The 26,035-nt window shown below is 40.3% G+C and overlaps 1 protein-coding gene across 3 annotated transcripts in view; it reads left to right on the top strand.

Moving 5' to 3' along the window:
• Positions 1 to 26,035, top strand: part of LRP1B (LDL receptor related protein 1B) — a 744,879-nt gene that overhangs the window by 174,676 nt on the left and 544,168 nt on the right. The window lies entirely within an intron of this gene.

Here is a 26,035-nt window from a genome sequence, read left to right as displayed (position 1 = left end):
TCAACCTTACTATCTCACACAATTGTTTTAACGATAAACTACTGTATTTTTTGCTCTATTAGACTCACTTTTTCCCTCCTAAAAAGTAAGGGGAAATGTGTGTGTGTCTTATGGAGCGAATGCAGGCTGCGCAGCTATCCCAGAAGCCAGAACAGCAAGAGGGATTGCTGCTTTCACTGCGTAGCGATCCCTCTTGCTGTTCTGGCTTCTGAGATTCAGAATATTTTTTTTTTCTTGTTTTCCTCCTCCAACAACTTAAGTGTGTCTTGTGGTCTGGTGCGTCTTATAGAGCGAAAAATACGGTAGACTAATCCACATGAATTCTCCTCAGAGGAAGGCTGGGATAGAAATGTGGCTGATAAAATAGCTATAAACTGGAAGAATGTAAATGTCTGAAGGTAAAGCTAAAAGGAGGGGGGGGGATCATTTAGACCTAGTAATCTAACCAAGGGGAGAACATTCGTTTTTAGACAGCAGGTTTGTGTCAATGAAGCAGCATGAAACACAGAGAGTGATGATGCATTGATTTTCCTGTTATGTTGGTGAAAAGGTCAAGCGATAGAAGCTCTTGATCCTTATTGACACATGTGTTTGTAATTTGCTTTGTTGTTGACCTGTAATGTGGGGTTAAACAATGTGATGTTTTAGCTATAGGGATGTCATATAAAGTTTCCTTAAAACATCAGGGCATCTGCATTGTCCAAAGAAATGCTTTGGTTCATCCAAGGAGCACCTGATTCTTTTGGAAATGCTGCTGCTTTAAGGGGGCTGGGGGAGAGTCTGAAAGCTACATTTGATTTGGAAACTCATTCCATACTGTTGTATTTTGGAGGCAGGAGGTAAGGTGCCTCTTATCTGGCTCCTCCAACAGTGTCTTTGCATGGCCAAGGCCTCTAATATAAGAGGTGCCTGTCAAAAGCGGATGGCGCTGTGGTCTACACCACTGAGCCTCTTGGGCTTGCTGATCAGAAGGTCAGTGGTTTGAATCCCTGTGACAGGGTGAGCTCCCATTGCTTGGTCCCAGCTCCTGCCTACCTAACAGTTTGAAAGCACACCAGTGCAAGTAGATAAATAGGTACTGCTGCAGCAGGAAGTTAAACAGCGTTTCCGTGATGGTGTTCTGTTGCACCAGAAGTGGTTCAGTCATGCTGGCCACATGACTTGTAAAGCTGTCTGTGGACAAACGCCGGCTCCCTCGGTTTAAAAGCAAGATGAGCACGGCAGCCCCATAGTCACCTTTGACTGGACTTAACTGTCGAGGGGCCCTTTATTTTATTTATTAACTAATTACAGTATATTATATCTACACCCTGCTTTTCCTCCATTGTGGAACCTTGGGCACAGTACATGCGGTTCCCAGGCAGAGACCAATCAAGGCACTGGTCAGATTCGGAACTGCTGAATTTTAGCAAGCAGGTAACCTCATGTGCCTTGGCTTAGACTCATAATCAGCTTTGTGGACTTACCTCCTAAACATGTGCAGAAATTCATATGTATAATCCAATATCCCGAACTGTTAATTCAAAGGCATTTTGCCTCTTGCTTCAGGTCTTGGTGTAAAAATCATTTGCTTCCTGTAGAATATCCAGTTGGCAGCAAGAAAAACACACATTTATTTTTTTTTACAACGCGTGTAGGAAAGCGGTTGCTCAATCACAGCTTTCAAGCAAACTGCTGCTTTTAATATTTTTCCTAAGCTAAATTTGCCATCCTGCTGTTGTGTAACTACGGTGTTCAAATGACACCTCCATACTTCTATGAATTTAAAAAACTGTATGCTCAGCAACACCACAAAGTAAATTATCTGAACTTCAAAGAGACTTTTTTACTTTGAAAAGTATATCATGTTTCTGCCATTTCATTTTTCTTATTATTTTGGCAACTGTGCTATTTAGTAGGTAAATAGTGGGAAAGGAGGAGGTCATTTCTTCCCCAGACACATGTTGAATGCCAATCCACAGCCAATTAAGTAAAAAGTTCTGCCTCAGTAAGGAAACTTTTAGACATACACATCATTTCCCACTCTGAGTTTCTTCAGGTGAGAGTGATTCTGTGTGCATAAGCACTAAAACATTAAAGGGTGGGTGGTGCTTTATTTTCCTTCCTCCCCCCCCCCAACATGATTTTTCCTGAATATATGTATTACTATAACTGTCTTAAGCTTCAAATGCAGTCTTAGTGCATCAGGAGATCAACCCTATCTAAACACTAATCAAGCCACAAGAGGGGATTTTTTAAAAACTGAAAAATGAGCATATAGGGAAATTGCCTGGATTTGCAGGTGTTAACAGCCTTCAAAAAGAAAATCTTGATTAGTCGCAGTCGTGATCATTCTCAGAAGCAGTGTTTTGCACATTTTTTTCTGTTTCAAAAATAGAAAAAAAAATGTGCTCTTTTGCTCAACTAAGACCACAATTCTATCTGCGCTTACTAAGGAGTAAGCCTTTCTGAGTTCAATGGGTCTCACATCTGAGTAAGAATACATAAAACTGCACTGCTAATGCCATGCTGTAGTTAGCATAGTCTTTCACCCTACTCTGGGAAAGGTGATGTTCACATGGAAAAGGCTTCAGGATATTAATCGGTCTTATTGTCTGGGTCGGTATTGCATAAATGTGTGTGTTAGAATTTTCTGTTCTCTGAAAACTCATAGCAGGTACCTGGTGGGTGTCATATTTAATAGCACAAATGTGAGGATCTGATTCTAGACACCCCTGTGTTTTCACAAACTAACTCTACTGTCAAAGCACATTGGGCATTTGACTGACAGGGCCACTTCACCGAACAAAATTGCTAGTTCCCAAGGGTAAATTATTCCCCTTTGAATGTGCTTGGCAAATATTTCTCCTGCCCTGCAGAACAAATGAAGGATTTGCCTGAAAAACAAAAGCATATTTCATAGGACCAATACACATTTATTTGGTTTGATTATCCTACTTTGCCTTGGGAAATAATGTTTGATTAATGTTTTCCTAAATAATTTATTTGTAATTGAACATAATATTTTGATATTTTTTTAAAAAAATATATAATTCTGTTAAACATTTATGTTTATATTTTTCTCAAAAGACAAAAAAATTATACTGATGCATTATTATTTTATTTTTGTTTTAAAAAAGCAATACACTTTATTATATTAAGCAACTGGCAATCATTTCTAACACAGAGCAGTCTACGAAGAGAAGGGGTGGGAAAAGAAAGGAGGCTAAACAGCAAAATAGAGTGGTGTGTAGTGTTAAATTGGTGTGTTTGTGTGATTATAATTATTATTATTAATTGCATTTATATCCCACCTTTTTTATTCCACTGAGTTCAAGGTGGTGTACACAGTTTTTATCCTCCAAATTTAATCCACACAACAACAGTGTGAGGTAGGGTAGGCTGAGAGGCAGTGACTGGCCAAGGTCGCCCAATGAACTTCATGGCCAAGTGGGTGTTTGAACCCTGGTGAAGTGGTATAGCATGGAAGAGGACATGGGTTGTTGCCTTGTAAGGGACGCAAAATTTCAACACCTGGTGCTGCCTCAATGCAACTGTGCACTTCCATCTCTGGTAGGGTTGCCATATTTCAAAAAGTAAAAACCAGGACACTCTGAAAGTTGTTGAGTTTTTTAGGAAGGCCCCCAAATTGTTGAGCAATTTTTCTTTTCTTTTTACAAAAATGAAAAGAAAAAAACCTGCGATTTTTTGAAGCACCACCTATCAGAAATTCCCCCTAGATGTCAATTCCGCCTTTGAAATCCCAGTAATGTCCGGGAAAATCTTGACATATGGCATCCCTAATCTCTGGGTTCTGTTGAAAACCGCTTTTCCATGTGAACCAGGAACTGACCTCTCCTGACAATGGAACAACTCTTCTTTTCTTATCTCTGCAGCTACAATCTTGTGGGTGGTATGGATGCCATTATGCAGTTGAATGTACATGCATATCCCGTCCATTTCCCTCCCTCCCAGCCCACTCCTCCTTGCATCCCTGGGTGCTGGCGACACATGCTATGCCACTGCTCTGGTGTCCCAGGTCCTAGTCCAACACTCTAATCACTAGAGCAGTGTTTCCCAACCTTGTGCCTCCAGCTGTTTTTGGACTACAATTCCCATCATCCCTTGCCACTGGTCTTGCTAGTCAGGGATGATGGGAGTTGTAGTTCAAAAACAGCTGGAGGCACAAGGTTGGGAAACACTGCACTAGAGCATACTGGCATGCATATGATGGTGTGCTGTGTACAGTGGTACCTCGGGTTACATACGCTTCAGGTTACAGATGCTGCTAACCCAGAAATAGTACCTTGGGTTAAGAACTTTGCTTCAGGATGAGAACAGAAATCGTGCGGCAGCAGTGGGAGGCTCCATTAGCTAAAGTGGTGCTTCAGGTTAAGGACAGTTTCAGGTTAAGAACGGACCTCCGGAACGAATTAAGTACGTAACCAGAAGTACCACTGTATATTTTTGTGTGTGTGTGCGTGTGTGTGCAGGAGTGTGTGATATCACACCCACTTCTGTTTTCTCCACACCTACCATGGATAGTTTCCAAAAAGGAAATGCACCCCTTGGTTAGTAGAAGATTCCCAATCCCTGACTTGTAGAATACTGGTAGAATATTCTAGTGTGGTGTAGTGATTAAGAGCAGTGGGCTCGTAATCTGGTGAACCGAGTTCACTTCCCTGCTCCTCCACATGCAGCTGCTGGGTGACCTTGGGCTAGTCATACTTCTCTGAAGTCTCTCAGCATCACTCACCTCACAGAGTGTTTGTTGTGGGGGAGGAAGGGAAAGGAGATAGTTAACCGCTTTGAGACTCCTTAGGTTAGTGATAAAGCGGGATAGCAAATCCAAACTTTTCTTCTTCTTCTTCTTCCTCCTCCTCCTCCTCCTCCTCCTCCTCCCCCTCTTCTTCTTCTTCCTCCTCTTTCTTCTTGTAGAATTTCTGCACTTTATAATGTCACCCACTCACTCATACACACACACACACCTCAGATAATTATTTTTTTTAAAGCAGCCATCTATTTAACCAACTAATAGAATCGTAATCTCTGGGGTCCTTTCCTTCTGTGTTGTGCATGTCATAGACTCCTCCAGTGCCACTCACAGGATATCTGCAAATAAACACACTGTTCTCATGCATCACTATAATTAATAGGGGGGGGGGAGAGAAGTTATTTAATTCCTAATTAAAACAAAACAAAACACGAGCACAATTTTCCAGGTACGTGACTATAGCTCATTAAATTTTGTGAGGCAGATGACACACCAACAGATGTTCTTCTTCACCGGGTCTGATGCAACCCAAGAATTTACGCAGTTTTTCCAAGGCAGTCAAAATGGCACAAAATCAAGCTATCAGCTGGGTAACTTTTAATCATATCTTAACCCCCCTCCCGCACCAGAGCAAAATATTAAGTGCAGATTGGCACAAAGCTACCTGTTTCCATAACTGTGCACATGCATCATATTATATTAGTTTAATTCTGTTTCCTCTAGAACACGAGTTTGGATTTATATCACACTTGTTAAGTAGAGCTGGTTTTATGAAGATTACATTTTCTTGAAAATTATACGAGTTTGTTTATTTTTTTAAAAATTAAGGATGAGCATTACAGTATGATCGAATGAAAGAGGTCTGAATATTATGCTTGTAAACCTATTGGACTCTTCTTGGGGAGAATATTGCAAGTAATTTACCAGTTTCTACCAGAGAGCTTTTCTACCAATGGCCCACTAAAACACTGGAGAAGCTGCTTCTTATTCTTTATCATACATGGCCACTGTCTAGGTCCCTCTCTCAGATCTTGTGATGCATGACTTCAGGAATTTATCTTGTCTCTAAAAATTATTCCGCTCTGTGCTTTGGTTCTTCCTTTTGCCTATTTTAGAACCATTACGTAAGAGAGGTTAATGATATACAAGGACAGTTGGCACAATTAATTCATTTGCTACTTGGGGCTGTTAGCTGAAGCCTTGCACGAACATCTATTCAACTCTGCTCTTAAGTGAGTCAACCCATGAGACATTTGAGTATGCATTTCCATCTCCAATAGATTGATCAACATGGTGTTAGGTCATGGGGCCGACTCCTCTGAGAATGTCTCCAGTTCACTGAGTCGCTAGTAGTTGTGCATTCTGAAACCATCTGTTATGCCTTTGTGTGATTAGCTTTAGAGCACCATTCTTTTCTTAAGGGTAACCCAAAGCCTTTTGATTTTAATTCTCTGCTGCTTCTAACTTTTATTAGAATTTAGGGCTGGTGCCAGGTTTGAGAGTGGCCTAGTGGTGACTCCAAGCATCAGTCTGGCAGCTCCCCCTCCATGTGCGCAAAAGCACAACTCTTGAATCTCCAGAGCACCACTCCAACACACACACACACACACACACACACACACACCAGTGCTATTTGGGAGGTGCCTTTAAGATAACTTACAGGGTGGCTGGGGTCCGCAACCTTAATTCTTTCATCAGGCTTCCAGTCTAACACAGGATTGCAGAGGGAAGCTAGCTTTGCTCAAGGGCCAGAGATATTGAGGGAAACTAGGCAGCTGTCCAAGCGCTTCTCCTAAAATCAAGACCCTGGACTTTAATGTAACCTTCCCCCCTCCAAAAAAACCCCCAAACATATTGGTGTCAGCTAACTTAACTGCTTTAGAGGCAAGGCACAACACGGTACAAGGCTTGTGGTTGGTGGAATATATTATTGGTGGTTTGGCCTATATAGCTTGTTTGTCAGGGGTGCTGCTCTGAGACAGAGAGGTCCTCTCTCTTTCTTGTTAAACTGTCACACATTCAGATTGAACCATCTTGAATATGCTCCCATGAAATCATCACAAATGAGCAAATATGGTTGGTTAGGTGCATTAGGAGAATTAGCTCCCATTTAAGATGTTTTCTGATAATACAGTATGTTGTTGTTTAGTCGTTCAGTCGTGTCCGACTCTTCGTGACCCCATGGACCAGAGCATGCCAGGCACTCCTGTCTTCCACTGCCTCCCGCAATTTGGTCAAACTCATGCTGGTAGCTTCGAGAACACTGTCCAACCATCTCATCCTCTGTCGTCCCCTTCTCCTTGTGCCCTCCATCTTTCCCAACATCAGGGTCTTTTTCCTAATAGGCAAAAGCTGAGCAACCACATTCCACAGTTGAAGCTATCCCGCCCCCCCCCACCTCCACCTGTAAGTTATTTTCATTTTGGGTAAAACAAGTTGTAATTATCATAGCACAGGATACCATTGCTGATGTTTTGTTTAGCATCTTTCACAAATGAGATTTAGAAGAGTCTCTAAAACAAATTCACCGAGAAAACATCTTCACACCGAGCTGTGCAGATTCTTCACAGTTTGAATTTCACAGGAAAACAAGGTAGATTCTGGGCATAAAACTAAAAATTGCAGCTGTGTGGAAAAAAACTATAATGTACGTAGATGTTTTTCTTATAGATGGAACAGAAAGTAGGCACCAAACAGCAATTACAAACTGGCTTCTTCAGCCGTATGTCTTGTTATGACTAGCAGTTGAACTGAATATTTAAGGGCATGATGCTGAATCCAAAGAAATCTGAACAGAGTTCTGCTCATACAGCAAGAGTTTCCTGCCCCTCCTTCTCACTGCACTCCCTCTTTAAATCAGGTCTCTGGAATAGCTTAAGATGGGGTACTGGAAACAGCAAAGGAAGGAAGAATCAGTGGAACTTTGGAGTGGGAACATCTTTCTCAAAAAGGAGTGCTGTTATGCTTATCCAATGGACCTTTGGATCCAATGAATGACATTTCCGTCTGCAGGAACAGGGAAATATATTTACCTAAACTGACTTTGTGCTATCCAGGCTCAGTGTCAGCATATAGCATGGTCAGGCAGGTGCTGGAGCTCGCATTTGCCAAATGGTCCATCACAGCTGACGGCACTTAGGCCATTGGCGGTCTGCATATCTACTGCGAAGGAGGTCAGATTGATTAAATTCTAGATACCATTCATTCTCCTGTGGCCTAAGATATGACTTGTGACCACCTCCCACCTACTGGCAGGGTGTTTAAAGACAGCTTGAATAGGTATGTCACACAGCAAACTTCAGTCAAGGCTCAGTACTCTACTTTTGCCATCATTTACTTATTTTATTTGCTAATTTATAAACAGCTTCAGAACCCCCACTGTTCTGCAGGCTCTCATGACCTTTCTAAACAGATTTGGGGAAGGCATACTGGGGAGGGAGAGAGGGAGGAAAGTCCCATTGCACTAGTGGTGTACAGTAAGATAAAATAAGATGGAAGATTACAAACTTAATAAAATTAAAAGCAATACAGTGGTACCTCATGTTAAGTACTTAATTCATTCCGGGGGTCCGTACTTAACCTGAAACTGTTCTTAACCCTGAAGCACCACTTTAGCTAATGGGGCCTCCTGCCGCCACCACACGATTTCTGTTCTCATCCTGAAGCAAAGTTCTTAACCTGAGGTACTATTTCTGGGTTAGCGGAGTCTGTAACCTGAAGCGTATGTAACCTGAAACATATGTAACCTGAGGTACCACTGTAAAACTATTTCTACACTTATGCCTTAATATTCCATAAAATGACCGTCATACTTCAAGAAAAGTCTTTTAAACAAAAATGTATTGAGAGCCGCCTAAATATCAAGATGCCAAATGGTTGTCTAATTTCAGTTGGGAACTCATTCCAAGGGGCTGGAGTTGCAGCTCTAGAAACCAGATACACACAAAGTGAGGCACACAAAGTGATGTAGAGTTTGGCTTGTATTTCTTCCTTTTTTATTTTACCTCATGCTTGGACATGTAAAATACTCTGCAATGAGAGAGAGAGCACCCATTGACTTCATTTACAAAGCAGATTTAAATGCAGACGGTTAGCTACTAGTGGGAGTGAGAGTTACTAAGGTTAAATTGCTTTCCTTTTTTGTGTGAAATGACAGAGCTCAAAACTTCCAAAGGGCTTAAGAAAGAAGCTAATATTTTAATTGGCTTGTTTTCTCTGTAGCCAAGATTAATAGCTCTGTCAGTGTGGCTGGATGATAAGAAACAGATGAATACGTTGTGAAATAATAAGTTGCAGGAAATATTATGACAGCATTAATTTGTAATTTTAGGGTCCAATCCTGCCGTTCCTCCTCACTTGAGAACTGACAGTTTTAAATGTCTAATAGGATTAAATTCAAACCCAACGCTCTTTGCCAAGTGCTTCAGCAAGGTGCACTGAATAAAGGCAAAACAAAAATCTTACTAGCCTGTGAAGTGATTTAAAAATTCAACAGATCCTACCACTTTCTGGAGCACGTGCACTTATGTGAATTGATGAAACATCACTGAGTGGCAGGGGTGTGAGTGGAGCAAGCTTGATTTGTACATGTATCAGGATTGTGTAGTGTGGCATTTTACCACCGTGCAGGGGCACGTTGAGAAAACACTGCAGCTCAGTGGTGGAGCATTTACTTGTGATTCAAGGACCCGCCAGCTGCTTGAGGATAAGAAAGACACATGGACACGGTATATTAGGTTAACGGGCTAAAAAAGGCCACAACTTTATTGATTACAGCATGTGAGAGGTATTGGCTTAGGCATTGGATAAAACAACAGAGCATGACTCCACTCCCTCGGGGAGGGGTGAGTCTATCAAGGGTTAACCACCAGTGGGAGAGCCTGTTGATGCAAATACAACTGTGGCCCTAGCCACCAGCAAGGGCGTCTGACAGGATCCACAACCGCCGGATTCCTTTACCGGAATACCCATAAAATGGATGGGTAGGCGATGGCCACACCCTGCCCTCCAACACACAACCATATTCCAATGCCTAACCGCCAATACCCAAAAGTTGTGATGATTTGCTACAAGGTAGGCGAAAAACCAAGTGGCCGGGAGCGTGACACGGCAGCCAGAGCAGTTGGGCAGGGGGTGAAACACCCCCTGCCAAAGTAGGAAAAGGCTCCTGCTCACAACTCCTCCCCAAAAGCTTCCAGGTTCAATCCCTGGTGTTTGGTTTGGGAGAGATGCCTGTCTGAAACCCCCAAAGGGCTGCCTGCCTGCCTGTGTAGAACATTTATATAAATAATATGTGCATATTATCGTGTAGAACATAATGAGTTAGATGGACCAATGGCTTAAGTATGTCAGCTTCCTGTGTTCCTATCAGCAAAACTAACTGAAGAGAACAGGAAAAGAATCCTGAAGCAGTCATATACCGCTCTCATCAAGACTCCCCCCTACTGATTCATCAATGCAGAAGGGAGTAATAGGTAAATGAGGTGTAGGAACTGTAATTTGAGACAAGCTGCCCATTATCCAATTCAGAAAATAATTTTAGCAAATTTCCTAGTTACACCAGAATTTGTGATGAACAGAATCCTGGACAGAGTAAAGCAGGGAAACAAAAAAGAAAAGAAGAATGTATTTGGGGTAGTGAGGGGAGAACCTCTTATTTCTAATCAGATAGTCTCTGGTACCAGTCGCCTGCACACGCATGGCATACAGTTCCCAGCAGCCCTCCCCTGAAGAAGTGTGGTCCTTGCAGGAAACCAGTTGCCTCTCCTTGCTCAAGTTCACTGCTAGCAAATGTCTGACACGCCTCATGCTACAGCTTCCATCCCCCCTGACCATTGGCCATCAAAAGCTTGTGAAGAAACCATCAGAATGTACAGAATAGAATTAGAGCTGTTTTCCTATGAATATTTTTTTTATTTTTTAAAAAATAATATTTATTAACAGTTTAAACACTACAAAAGACAAAAAAATAAACAAAACAAAACAATACAATACAATACGAAAACAAAGACACTACATAACACTAACACTAAGACATTAAACTAACAAAACAAAAACAAAAACAATTTAAGACACATCCAATAATTTCAATATCTTATCTTTCATTCACTTGTTTCAACGACCTCCTCACACCTCCCTTTTTGTATTCCGCTTCAGTTAACTGTTTCAGCAATTCCTTTCCATCTTCCTCTGTTTTCTGTCCTGTAATTTATCTTAACATATTCTAACCTTATTTTTTTCCCTTTAATACATTAATAATCTATTTGTACTTAGTTCCTTATAACATTTCTACTAAAGCCATATAACTTCATTCCAACATTTTTCTAACATTCATTGATTTTACAGTATTTCTGTAAATAGTCTTTAAACTTTTTCCAGTCTTCTTCCACCGACTCTTCTCCCTGGTCTCGGATTCTGCCAGTCATTTCCGCCAGTTCCATATAGTCCATCAACTTCATCTGCCATTCTTCCCGGGTGGGTAAATCTTGTGTCTTCCAATACTTCGCGATGAGTATTCTTGCTGCTGTTGTTGCATACATAAAAAAAGTTCTGTCCTTCTTTGGCACCAGTTGGCCGACCATACCCAGGAGAAAGGCCTCTGGTTTCTTCAGGAAGGTTTTCCTATGAATACAGTAGTAGGGTTTGCTCTTGGTTACCTTCATATTCTAAATGACTTAAACTGGTTGCTTTGCTGGTTCTTAGATGGATGCAAGCAGGAGGTATGTTATTAGATGTTTCTGCATCCCCTCGCAACAGACATAAAAGCAACAATGCAATCCCACACTTTTATTTAGATGTAAATGTGTCCCACCTTTGTTCAGTGGGACTCCATTTTAAGCACAGTTAGCTTTGCAGTCAAAGAAGGCTAATCAAAGCAGGTGTGGGTGGGTGTATATGCACACAAGTGCATGTGTCTATAGTGGCATATGGTGAAAGAATTATCTGTGTATTGTCAGACATAAAATGGTTGGACACTGTTCACAGAATCATAGATAAAGTACAAAAGATTGCGGTATAAATAAATGTGGAAAGCATTTTCTGTATTCACAAGGATTTTATGTATTCTACTTGGATTCTGGGGAATTAAGGCTGTTAGTGTTATTGTTGAAACCCAATGCAAGAAGAAAAGAAAAAGGCTGCCATCTTATATCCACTTACCTGGGAGTAAATCCAGGTGAGCTTAGTGGGTCTTCTGAGTATACCTGTTTAAGATTGCCTAGCATATCTCTAAAAGTGCTAAGGCACTCTGTATATGTCTGCATGTGTGGGTTCAATCCATTAGAATTGAAGGGGATGTAATCAAAGATATTTTGAAGGACTTCAGTTTTCAGGAAATATATTAATGGAATCCTGGGCATGCCACAGTTCTCAGAAGAGATTAAATTCATACATTTTACAGCCGCTTAACCAGTGCAGTTCACTTGGAAAGAAACCTGGTTTGTCTTAAAGCATCCTTAATAATACCTTACTTCAAGAAGAGAAGAAAATAAGACTATAACCAAGGAAGTCTTGGTTGCTACCTTAGGGCAGTCTGGAAAAAAGCCCCAGTGGATTAAGTAAGATTCTCTTGAAAAAGGTACCTTCAGCCTATAAACATTATTGCCTGTGGTAATTCAACAAGTTGTATAGGTTTCCAAGAAGTGCTTCATTTTGTGACATATATGAAGGCTCATTCTTACCTGCATGACTGCCACAATTTTTCTGATCAATATCAGTATCAGGATAAATGAAAGACAATAATTAGGATGCCTTTATGTAGAACTTGGAAGAGGAATCATTGAAGAAGAAAAGAGGTTGCAGAATTGACTAAGGTCTCAGAGCACAGAAATGGAATTTGGGGATTTAGGGGCAGAAAAATGAGATGCCTTTTCCAGCAGCCTTTCTTTTACTGCCTCATTCATTCATTTATTCATTTAATTTTTATACTGCTCAATATATAAAATCCCTAAGTGTTTACATAAAACACAGTTAGATCTTTTGATCTAAAGTTGGAAGGTCATCTATAGAAGGAACTGGAAGTGAGGAGCTTTTCATTTTTAGACATTTCTTGATTTTGATTAATTTGTTAATCTTGAGAGCATTGCTGACTTACTGTATGAATAAATGCACCTGTGTAACAACATATATGGCAAATTTTATAATGCTACCATGTTCCAAATGTTTAGTAGCGAAATAGACACCAGTGATCATTAGCTTTTGTATCTAAGAATAGTTCCTAATTTTCTTCTTTAAAAAAGCTATTGACATGTATTTGGACAGCAAAAAAAATAATCATCACAATAAAATAAAGTTCTTTTCTGAGACGTTTTATTTTTCATCTTTAAAGTCTCAATTTAAAATAAGAATTGGAAACATAATTAAAATCTTAGATATGGAAAATGGCAGGCAAACTCTTTCGTAGTGCAAATTAAACCCTAGCAGATGTATCTTGCAGGTGTAGATCATCAGCTCTTTATGACAATCCTACTTCTAATTTTCTCCGTAATGCCTTGATTGCTTATGAGTTAATCATGTGTGTTGTGTTGATAGAAAGATTTCAAAATGCTGCTTCATCAGTTCTTAATTAGGAATAAATCAACACATTTTGAAGAGGTGATGAAACAATTTACTATTCTTTTCTGGAGTATTTTTTTTATGAAGCAGTTCTTGGCTTTTTCCCACATCTCTTGACTTTGTTAATCTAAGCTTAGTACCATAAAATATGGTAGCCAGATACAGAAGTTATATTTGCTTCCTAGTCAATACTTCATGAACCAAATCTAACAGAAGGCAGTCTTCTAGGGGTCCGAGTGTGTTGACCGGCAGAAGGATACAGAAATGCCTCTTATGTGTTTGTGTGAGGAAGCAGTAGTGATTGATGCTTTTGATTTACTGCACAAAGGGATTTACATGAATGTGCTATAATTGGTCTTTTTGTGTGATAGATTTTATTACTGCGTTTAATGGTTTGTTGCATAGCTTATGCAATAAGGAATGTAATTTCCTTGTGTAATTCTATAAATAACTTAACAAAATTTTAATTAGGATAATCATAGCAGCTTTCTTCCCTGCTCTAATTGGTCTTTTGCTTTCTAAGTCCAAGAACTAATGCACATCTGTAATGAGTTAAACTAATTACATTCCATGTGAGTTTCCAAAGTGTACAACTTCTGTTGTTTTAATAAAGTCATCATGAATCATGGGTCTGCTCCTACTGTTATCTAAAGTGTATGAAGATTTATTTTCATGGATGCATATTTAAAAGTTATTGTTGGCATTTACAATATTTGAGCATGCAATTATGCTAAGTAAAATGAAGGCATTTTGTTTTAATCTTTTTTGGCTTAACTGGTCTATTCCATCTGAACGTCGTCTTTTCCAATTGACTTCCTTTCTTATGTGAATGGTATTTTTAGCTTAGCAAAGAACTGCATATTTTGCACTCATCCTGTAAATGACCATATTTTGACATTTTTAAAACCTATTATGTTCAACATGTATATCTGCTAATTCTGAGATTAATACTATAAAGAAAAGGACACGCGCTAATGATTTTTAGCAACTATTAACTTCTAACAAGCATTTTGTCTTAATTTGGGTGGGATTCTTTGTAGTTTACACCAAAGGAATTTGGAATCAAATGAAAATAATAGTTATTGTTGTTAATTACATTTATATCCAATCTATCCCCCAAGGAGATCAAGGTGGCACACATAGTTCTCCTCCTCTATTTGATCCATCCAGCAACCCTGTGAGGCAAGTTAGGCTGACAAACAGTGACTGGCCCAAGGTCACCCAGTGAGCTTTGTGGCCAAGTGTGGGCTAGAGCCCTGGCTTTCCAGTTCCTAGTCTGACACCCTAACCACTACACATCACTGCCTGACCTTGCACATCTTGACTTAGAGGTAAGTCCCACCTAGGTCACTGGGCCAATGCCAAAGAACAATGTATAGGATTACATACTTCAAAAACTCTTCACTACCCATCCAAGTATTTGAACATTATTAAACATAATGCAGATGATAATGATGATGATGTATCTTAGTCACAGGTTTGACATAGCCTTCACTGAGAAGGTGTTACTTGTTCATGCCAAGGAAAGATGCAGTGTTGTGCATCAAATTCAGTGGTACTAGCTTCAAATAACCATGAACAACCATGTGTCTGCTCATGCCTAAGGTTGCTTCTAAGAATATACATGGGAAAGAAAGTCTGTTTACTCATATGAAGAGTGCAGTGTAGGAACTTTGAGTTTAGGCAAAGATAGCACCTGACCTTTCATCAAAGAAAATATCAGTGGCATTGACTTTGACTTTGATTACTGATGATGTGACTGATCACTATCACACCCATCACCGGGTGCATGCCAGCCAAAAAATTGGTGGACCAATAATATGAAGATTATAATCTATGCACATGTCACATGCATTCACATAATCAATCACTGTGTGTCAGTTCTAAATGAACAAAACTTTGGACAGAACTGATGAAAAAACTTTAGACAGAAATGTTGCAAAAATATGGTTATACACTTCCAGAATTTGTCAGAAGTGTGTCAAAGCACTCCAATATGCCTCTAATTTATTATAGAGCTGTATTACAGAACACGAGGTTAAAACATAAGCATGTACAGATTTCTGGTTCTTTACATGCTCTTTGATTAACTTTCTGGCGGACCACTTGTTGAATAGCTGACAGATATTCTGCATCAAAGTTTTAGATGTTTGAGAACAAGTTCTCAGAGTTATTTTCTGAGTTTCAGAGAAGGGGGGGCGAGAGAGAGGGCAAGCAAGAAAAAGAGAGAGAGAGAGGCAGTTAATCACCACCCACTATTTTATTACAATTCCCCAGCCTTCACCTGCACCCAGTCTGTTTTCACCCTCTAAGCATCTTTAGAAATGATAAATGGCCAAACAAGGAGAAAGAGAAGCATTTGGGTAGATTCCAGAGTGTACTGAGTCTCTTCAGTGCCCTTTAAAGAAAAAGCAAGTGGAACTGCCTTTATGCTGATACACAGTTTTGGCCAACTGTGGGATGTCATTTGCTGTGTTTCTTCTAAAAGCAATGATAAAAACACCTACCTTTTTGTAAAGCTTTAGAAAACAGATAAGGTAGTGTGGGTTCAGGTCATTTTATAGAACGCTTCACTGAACTCCAGTGACATATTATGTGGATTCTAACCACTTTGTAACAGCTCTTCTAAGTTTGTTTCACTAGTCAACAGTTTTTTTTTACTTCACAGGCTACAGAAAACCAAACTGCATATTGCAACACACCCCAGTTAGCCAAACTAATGCATTTCCTGTTGACGATGAGGGATAAATGAAGAAGTTGTACTTAACTCTTCCTCCATACTCTACTTTCCATCTTAAAATGTGACTAGCTGTTTTTATCTAGTGCTGAGCTGAGGTATTTGGCCCATACATTTTCAGTGAGTTGAGGAAAATGTTCACCAAAAGGAAAATAAACTTCAAAGGAGAAGCCTTTTACTATTATAAAAACGTCTTCAGAACTTATAAATATGAACTGACAGAGATTTTCTTTTGTTTCATTTCTTTCCTTAACAGCAACAAAGGCCAGTAGCCAGTGAGGCAGCCATATCTGTTTTACCAACAATGCCCCCAGGGAAATTTCTGTGTCATGATGATCTACATAGTCTTGTTCCCTTTGAGACATTCTTTGCAAATGGGCAGCACCACTGCTCTGCTGACTACAGCTGCACCACCACTTGGGAAAAGTTGCAGGAAATATCAGGACAGCATTTTGGGATAATTAATTTGAGTCAGCATTGGCCATTTGTCTGCTTCTTTTGATTTCATCGTTTCCTGATGCGCTTATTGTACACCGGTGTGACATTTCTTTTTAATAAGCTGGAGATTTAGAAATATTATGATCAATAAATAAAATAGATCATATGCATCTTCAGTTTGATTCAAGCAGGCCCCATTGGAGGTTCTTAGCAGTTTTCTTGCAGCTTTTATAGGAGTTTTCAGTTGCTGGGGGTGGGAGGGTGTCATAATACCATAGCAATGTATGAAGTCACACTTTGTCTGTAACCTGTACCTGCAGTAAGATACTACTGGCAGTTATGGTGCTTTCATTAGAAAATAATGCTTGCTACAAATGACAGATGCCTGACAGTAGATTCTTGGCATGCAGCCCCCTTCATGTTGGAGGCAGTCCATAATGTCAATAAACAGCAGTACTTACATCAGAGATTGCTATATATTGATGAGTATTTTTTTTTAAGTACCTGTAAGGCCAGAGTAGCTCATCTCTAAAAAAAGCAGAGGAGGGAGGATCTAAAAATAGCATTTGAATTAAACAGTAACATCCACATGAGAAAGCTTCCCTGGGCTTCACTTGTTAGCTAGAAAGAGAGCAAATTGCTTATCAGGCAAGCTTAGTGTTAGTTCATCTGATTCCACTGATCCCCATGGGACCTCAAGATTTATTCTTGGCAGATCTGATGCACAGAATGGGCTGTTACCTAATGAGTAAGTGAGGAAAGGCTGCTGAAGTCATTTAATCCCTATCTGCCTATAGGATGAGTGAGCACCTATGGTTCACAGGCAAGATCCAACCATGGCTTTGTTTCACTCTGCCCTTGGAACCATGCAGAAAATACTTTCAAAATAGGGTACTTTCAAAAGTGTGAATGTGGTTGGTTGACAGGCAACTGGATCCTTAGGATGGAGGCTGTCAATTGCTAGGCAACTCCTTGCCTGACGAGTGAGTCCTTGAGGTGCCCAAGATCCACCTGATCTGCACATTCAAAGCTCTCTTTCTTCTACCATCTCAGCAAGGAAACATTCTCTGCAGTTTTCTCCTCAATCACAGATATTAAAATGAGGACTAGAAAAGGAGAGAAAATGAACTTCAAGCAAGGTTAGATGACTATTTAGTCACATCTTATTAGTATCTGAAGGTATCTGAGCCTTCTCCCACACTGGAGTGCCTTGGAAATCATCTGGGCCTATTAACATACAGTACATATGACTGGAAACCACTCATCAAGCAAGGAGTTGCCTGGCAAGATGATTTAGATATAACAAGGCCAAGGCACTGCCCTAATGTTCTGTGACTGCACACACAATTTCTCCCCAAAGAATCTTAGGAACTGTAGTTCACCCCTTACTGAACAACAATTTTGGGTGTGTGTATGCTTTAAGTAAGGGACGCGGGTGGCGCTGTGGGTTAAACCACAGAGCCTAGGACTTGCTGATCAGAAGGTTGGCGGTTCGAATCCCCGTGATGGGGTGAGCTCCCGTTGCTCAGTCCCTGCTCCTGCCAACCTAGCAGTTTGAAAGCATGTCAAAGTGCAAGTAGATAAATAGGTACCGCTCCGGAGGGAAGGTAAACGGCATTTCCGTGTGCTGCTCTGGTTCGCCAGAAGCGGCTTAGTCATGCTGGCCACATGACCCGAAAGCTGTATGCCGGCTCCCTCGGCCAATAAAGCGAGACGGGTGCCGCAACCCCAGAGTCGGACACGACTGGACCTAATGGTCAGGGGTCCCTTTACCTTTACCTTTATGCTTTAAGTGTACGGTGTATCACTGAGCTAGGGTACAACACAAAGTTAAGGGTTTATTTGCACCAAGAAAGAGCCAGTTTCAAATCTTTGCTCAGCAATTCATTGTCAGACTCAGTTCTCCATTTGTGAGGCAGTGATGACCTACTTGATGGAGTTTTGAATTATTGTTTTTTGTGTGGATGAAGAAACCGAATATGCTAAAACAGATTGCATTTTTAAAGTGTTATGTGAATGGTTTACAGTAATGAATAACAGCAGTGGTGGAAAAACAGGACAGATGGCATACTGGATTTTTGCAGTTGGTACACACAGAGAGACATGCACACACACACATGCACTTCCTACAGACCACACAGTTACAGATCCTTTGTCCTGCTGTCTGAAATAAGACACATCATGTGAATTCTTGATAAACCACTCTGATGCAGAACCTGCTCAGGAAAAGCACCACACTGTGTGTGTAATGGGAAAAATCTGTACTATCAGAAGCAGCTCAAAAGGATATTTGCTATGCATTCAAATTGATAAAGTCACCTTCTCCTTGCTGAGATCTATACATTTAAAAGTGCACCTGATAAAGTTACATTTTCCTAAAACCACTGATAGTACTACTGCAACTCTGTGTGTGGCTGAACCAAACATTCACCTCTCAAGGCACATGCTTAGGCAATGCTCTATAAACTAGAATATGTCCCAGAATCCTTTGCAATATGTAGCAGTAGGTGTTTGCCAGCATGTCAACTTGGAAAAGATTATGGTAAGATATTCAAATGAGACATAATGTGTCTCCTGCTAGAATAGCCAAGCACATTTGTTCCCAGGGAAATACTAGTCTGTTTTATTTTCCAAGTGCTGTTAAAAACTGCTAGGAAGCGATCTCCAACTTTCAGGAGCTGGTCAAAAGAGGATACAATGGGAAGGGGAGCCCTTTTGAATGTATACATGTTCATATTAAGCCTTTGGGGTCTTTGGGTGTTTATGCCGTGTCTTGGACAGAATCTTTATTCGAGTAAGGTAAGGGACATTTGATACTGAGTTCAGCAAATAATAGCTAAATCACAAGATCTTTATGCTACATGACTGAAAAGCTCCATTCTTCTTAGTGCTAATTTAAAAATATATTGGCCCAGGTAGCATGACATTCTGTTTTGCTTTTTCCACTACACATACATAGAGAGATTAGACAGCATTGCTAATGGATCTACTTTGTTCTGCACTTGTCAAAACTATTGTTATTAATGAATCCCAAGCTGGTGGACTCTTCCAGAACTTGGTGCCAAAAGCTGCAGAAGGAATGCATTGGGTTTTTTAAAATCATCATAATAACAGAATAGGCTAAAATAAATTTCGCCAATAACCCGTGTGTTACATGCATGCACACTTCCACAGTTGGTCCAGCATCCTGTTCTCACAGTGGTCAACCAGATGCTTCTGGGAAGACCACAAGAAGGACATGAGCTCAACAGGTCTGTTCCCGTTTGTGATTCCCAGCAACTGATATTCAGACACATACTGTACTGCGTCTGATACTGGAGGTTGTGCACGACCATTGTGGCCCTTGATAACCTAATCCCCTGTGAATTTACCTAATCCTCTTTCAAAGCTATTTGAGCTAGTGGCCATCGTTTTGTCTTGTGGTAGTTAATTCTATAGAATTATATGCACTGTGTGTATATATGGATCCATGGGGAGCCCCACTTCCTACATCTCTCCATTGGGAGAACAGGCAATTCATTCCAGCTTTCTGCTTCATGTACTGTATTTTTCGCTCCATAAGACACACCTGACCATAAGACGCACCTAGTTTTTAGAGGAGGAAAACAAGGGGAAAAAATATTCTGAATGAAACAGTAGATGTATGATTTTTGTGGTTCATGCTGTGGCCACAGACATGTGATCTGACGGTGAATTTGGGGTGACCCAATGCAAAAATCCTGAAATCCATGTGGATCCACGCTTTGTAACCACGTCTTTACACCATTGCAGCCCCAGGAAACAGTGGGTGCATGATTTTTTTTGGTGCAGGCTATAGCCATGGACATGCTATGTGATCTGATGGTGAATTTGGGGTGACCCAATGTAAAAATCCTGAGGATCCATGGGCTTTTACATCCCCCCTCCCAGGCAGCCTCCGCTCGTGTCCCTTATCTCTCTCCCGATCCCACCGATCAACTGTTTCCTTTCAACACTCTCGTCCATCTTGTTTGCCTTAGTGTCTTTACCCTAGCTGGAGCAGTTTTTTTGCTCCTCCTTTTCTTCAAATTTCTCTCCTTATTGCTTTAGTCTTCCTGTTTCCCCCCTTTGCTAGTTTGCTGTCTTTACCTCCCCGCTCCCAGGAAGCCTCCTTTATCTCTAGCGTCTCTTATCTCTTTCCCCAATCGGCAAACGATCAGCAGCTTTGTTTCAACACCCACTTCCCTCTTTAAAAAAAAAAAAGAAGTCATGATCTGCTTTTCTCCCCTGGGCAATTTGGCTCCAGGAACCACACATTCACTCCATAAGATACACATTCACTCCATAGGACATTTCCCCTTACTTTTTATGAGGAAAAAAGTGTGTCTTATGGAGCGAAAAATACGGTACCTTAACCACTTACAGGCCAATAAGAGAATCTGTAACACCCACAGAGTTGGATGCTGGACACACTTATGACTTCTACAGTGTTTGGCTCCTTCATCACAATCATGTTGCTTCTGATCTCACAGGCTATAAGTGCTCCTCCCTGTGCACCATGACTTACTGTAGTAGACATGTCCCCGCATGTTTTAACCAGCAATGACATCTTGCCTCATCCATGTAATTGTTGTTGGGTTGACTGTGAAAAATGTTTAACAGATTCCATTTCAAATAATTCAGGCTGAGCTATGCGGTCTGATAGAGATAGCAAAACTGGTAATTAAGGAAGCGCTAATCATGATGTGGGAGGCTATTAGAGCTATTGCAACATCTTTAATGCTGTCTGGTCAGCCTTTCTTTTAACCAACATCTACATTTACTAGAAAATAAATGTTTAAATTTTCATTTTGCTCTGCACTAGCATACACCTGTTTTTAAGGAGCATCTGTGCATCTCACAACTTTGCTAGACCTGACATTATTAAGATGAAAATTTTTGCAGTGTTGCTTGGCTATATTTTACTTTCTCTCTAATTTTTTTTAATTAGCATAAAATGACAATAAATGGCTAGGCCAGCTGCAGCAAGACATTACTGTCATATCTTTAATTTCCCCCAGTTTTGCATTTAAAACATGTTTTCCCTTTACAATTTTGAGGAAAAGCGAGAAAGTCCACGTTTTGCATATATATATAAACTGCTGAATTAAAGAAATGAATTGACGGAAAGATAGGAGCAATGAAGAGACTATTTTATTTGAATGCATTCTTCTCTACTATTGTTCGCACTTCTGAACAAGCAGAAAAGAAAAGAAACAGTATTTGTTCAGAAGAGCACTCTATCTTCTTGGCACATCTTAATCTGCAGACTTCATCCTGTAAATTCATTTTTAATAAAGCAAAATATATTTTAGAGCTAAACTGTTTGGTTAAGCAATCCTGAGCCAAATATGGGACTTGTGCTTTTTCATAGACCTGATTGACAGTGGCAAAAAAACCATCCTCTTTGGGGTAATTTTTCAAGGGTTGCTCTCAAATGAGGTAGAAAAGTTCACCCATTAAGAGTGAGGGAAATGCTGTTTCTGGAAGCAATGCCCTTGCTCTGAACTGGCTTTCTAGCCAATGCATTCACTGTCTTCTAGCTAAATCTTATGCCACAAAGCACTGTTTATGTCATTCCACTACGTACATGATCAGTGTACTACAGTGGCTGAAGGCTTGCATACAGTATGCGATTTCTTTTAAAGAACATGCAGCACTTAGCAGCACCAGCACTCAGAAGAAGTCAAAGGGGAAGGCACTAAATAGCAGTGGGAAAAAAGTGAGCATTTTTGTTGTTTTCAATGCATTGTCAGCCAAAGGGGGGGGAATGGGACCTGACAAGCATTCAGAGCAGTACTACTAGTATTGTTTAATACTTTAAATTAAAAGTCTAATTTATGGGTGGGATTCACCTAATGAGCCTCAGAAACCCTCCTGCGCATGCTCAGCATACCTCCAAATTGGCCTGGGGTATCAGGAGAGTACCTAGAACAGCACACAGACCAACATGTTTCCATCTGGCAAGCTGAAATGCTTGTGCAAATGAAATGTTAATCACACTGTGGCACTGAATTCTTCCTCAGATATCCAGATCTCAGATCATTCTGGGCATCTTTACAGTCACAGTGCTCCATATGTCATACTCAGAGATCCAGCTCAATATAGCTACAGTACTGGGGTCAGCAGAAAGATAGAATGTGAACAAGAGAAAGACTGGTTAAATATGAACCTCAGGCTCCCCATCCATCAGCATTATGTTTTCATGGAGGAGGAAGTAGGGGTGTGTGAATCTGTCCATTTTGGTTCCTTTCTATCCCCCTCCCCAATATTAAGTTCAGTTATCCACATTTTCATATGAGTTTGCAATTATTATTTTTTAAGATGTGGAGAAGTGTCAATTTTGATTGGACCGTGGTGGACCACACTGGCAATTGTGCTTATCAGCATAAATGTGTTGTTCTGCCTGATCCAAACTTTTTGCATAATAACTGTATGTTAGAGATGCTTGTGTACATTGACTCTTTACCTTAACTACACTGGTTGGTTGTTACAAATGTTTCTTTGATGTATGCTAGCATTTCCCAAAGCTGATGTCCTGCAGCTGTTCTGGACAACAACGCTAATCAACCCTCTCACCCTAATGGGAGTTGTAGTGCAAAACATCTGGAAGGCATCGGATTGGGAAAGGCTGACATGCTAATTGTTCTGCTTCAAAGTCTTCCCTCCTTTGGCTTTCCCCCCTTCAAGTGGGCATCCTCGTTCTATTGCTGCTTGTTTACCTATTTTCCCTGCCACACTCTTGTTGGAAAAAGTTGTGGGCAGTGTTTCTCCATGTTTCAGCAAACATGAAGACATCTGTTGTAGACATCATTTATCTCTCAATTAAGCTGCTCCATGTGGAGGAAACCAAGTGAAGTTTCAAGAAATATGAGTGACTGGAAGCTGAAACTTGTGTTATGAACTGTGTTAAGAACCAAAGAAGAAAAAGCCACTTATACTTCATAATTCATTATTTCAGTTTGTTGGGTCCCCCCACCCCTGATATCAAAGCCCTATGCCTTATCCTTGATTGCTGTTCACCAACAATTTTACTCACCACTCTCTGTCTCATTGTTCAGTTATAGAACCAAATGCAAAACACATTCTGGCTCTGTGTGTTTTAGGTTATGGAGTCAGCTAGCATGAGGGGTCAACCACCTTTTGAAAACTGAGAAACACTCTGAAACTGTGGTGCATGCTGTGTACATTATAGAATGCAGAATACACATGAGTTTTTTGTGACATTAATCACTGATATAGAGTATTGGCAGCTCTTGTTTTGCTGCCCACGGTAACCATTTTGTGCTGGCAGCTACTGCATTTTCATCAGGATACGAGTGCTGGCACTTCTTTTCTTCTTTAACCAAAAAGTCTATTTCTCTGTCTTTCTTGATTATATATATTCAGAAGGATTGCAAGAATCTAAAGAAAGGAAAAGACTGCTCAAATTAGCATATGAAATAAGTATAAACCATGTATATATAAAGTTTCTCTAGTCCAGGTAACTGTAGTTCATGGTGTTTCCTAGGTGAAATCCAATGGTGTCCAAAAGTGAGTATAACAGAGGTCTGCTCACACAGCTGAACTTCCTCTCCTCCCACTTGCAGCACCATATACTGGAGAGTCTAGCTCCGTTGCTTTGAAAGGGACATCAAATCAGCAATCATCTGGCAACCTGATAGTTCTAAATTTGGACTGTGATAATCTCCTATATCGTTAAAGCCCATTAGAAAAAAAAAGACTAGCAAATGATGTGATTAGAAGTAATGACATTAATTATTAATAATTACTGCCTCTATTATGTAAAAAAAAAAAAGGAATACCTCTGTGGACTTTCTGTTCATTAAAGGCCACCACTAGTAGTAATTCCAAGATGTGCAGTGATTGCTATCCTCCATTGTGCCAGTGCATCTGTGCTCAGAATGCATGGAGGGAGAAAGATGCATCCTAGCCCTTCTTCTAATGTCCCCATCACAGACCTTTGAGCATGGAACAACTGAACACACTTAGTGTCTTTCATACTGTCTGGAATCCTGCATGATTGGGATTCCCATTGACATGTAGGATTCTAAGCACGATCAGCCAAACACATGACAATCCCCCCTTCACTTTTCCCTCTGCATACATGGAGGGCAGAGCTTTTGCTTGTGGGAACAGGACAAATGCAAGCAGCTTCTGGGATTGTGTGGAAGTGAATGGCTGAGCAAAGCTATAAGGAAACTATTTGCAAAGGAAGGACACATAGAGGTGAATTAGTTTTAATTTTCAAAAATCCATATTCAGATTTCAAACAGCTGGAACAACAAAGGTCCATCAAATAACAATGGGAAAGGACATAGTTCAGTGGTAGAGCATCTGCCATGCTGAGGATTGAATGTGTGACCTTCTGCATGCATCTCCAGATAGGGCTGGGAATTTTTCACTGCCTGAAACCCTGGAGACCTGCTTCCAATCAGTGTGAACAGTACTGAGCAGAATGGATGAATGTTGTGACTCTGGATAAGGCAGCTTCCTATGTTCCTAATGGTATGTCAACTCAGGTTATGGTTGCTTTTGACTCCCCCTTTCCCATTTGCACACTGGTGGACTATAAACTGTTATGAAGTCTGAGAGTAGGTGGAATGGAAGCCCAACACGGGAGGTATTGGCAATTGTCTTAATTACCCAGGCAACCTATGCCGCTACCTCTGGCTGAGTGGAATGATAATAATGTTCTTTAAAGTCCCCAAAGAGCGCTAATATGCACATTCCAGACTATGATGAACAGACAACCTTCCATGCTATTTATGTTTTGTTTACTTTACAAAGTGCTAGCATATGGAAAATTTGATTTTGGGGGGTCTCAAGCTCTCTGAGCAGATGGAGTTTGGAAGCACTTTGAAGACAGCACACCAATTACCTAGAGGGTCTGAAGGAAGTGTGACTGAAGCATTAGAAAAGATGTAGAGTATAGAACTTTTGAGCTGGAAGTAACTCTGAGCATTGACATGAAAGACAGAGAAAGTAATAGGAGGCAGAATGTGTCATTCTAGAAGTGAACATATTGCAAAATATTTCCAAACTATTAAAATATGGCAATAGTTCATTTATTTTATACTTAGAATTTACTGTGGATTCAAATTCGGCTCATTTGCATGCTTATGAACTGAAATACCTTCTGAAGAACTGCTTAATAATATTTTCTTTTGTTCTTTTAAAAGGCCTATTGACCTTCTCTTCTTAATTTATATTCAACCAACTAACAACACAAGAGAATACCTTTGACCTCAGACAGAGTATATGATCAAAGACAAACAACCTTTACCCCTTAGCCTCATTTTGGGTTAAAATTTATGTTTTCAAAGGGCAACTGTTTCCTAGCTAGCTGACACTGATTGCCACCTGCATTCAAAGCATATTCTGACTCTCTGTTAACTGCCACATTTTGAATCGCTAAATGAACTATTGGATAATAAAAGAAAGGTAAATTTTGCAGTCCCTCAAAGAATCTACAGCAATCCTAAATTATTTTATCACAAGATGATAATGTTCACTCATTTTTTGTTTTCCTGAGCAGAGTCCATCTAAGTCTATGT

This window comes from Podarcis melisellensis, assembly GCF_964234715.1.
Source record: "Podarcis melisellensis genome assembly, chromosome: 1".
NCBI lineage: Eukaryota > Metazoa > Chordata > Lepidosauria > Squamata > Lacertidae > Podarcis > Podarcis melisellensis.
Note: the sequence above shows the minus strand (reverse complement) of the source record. Positions and strands in the feature narration are given on the sequence as shown.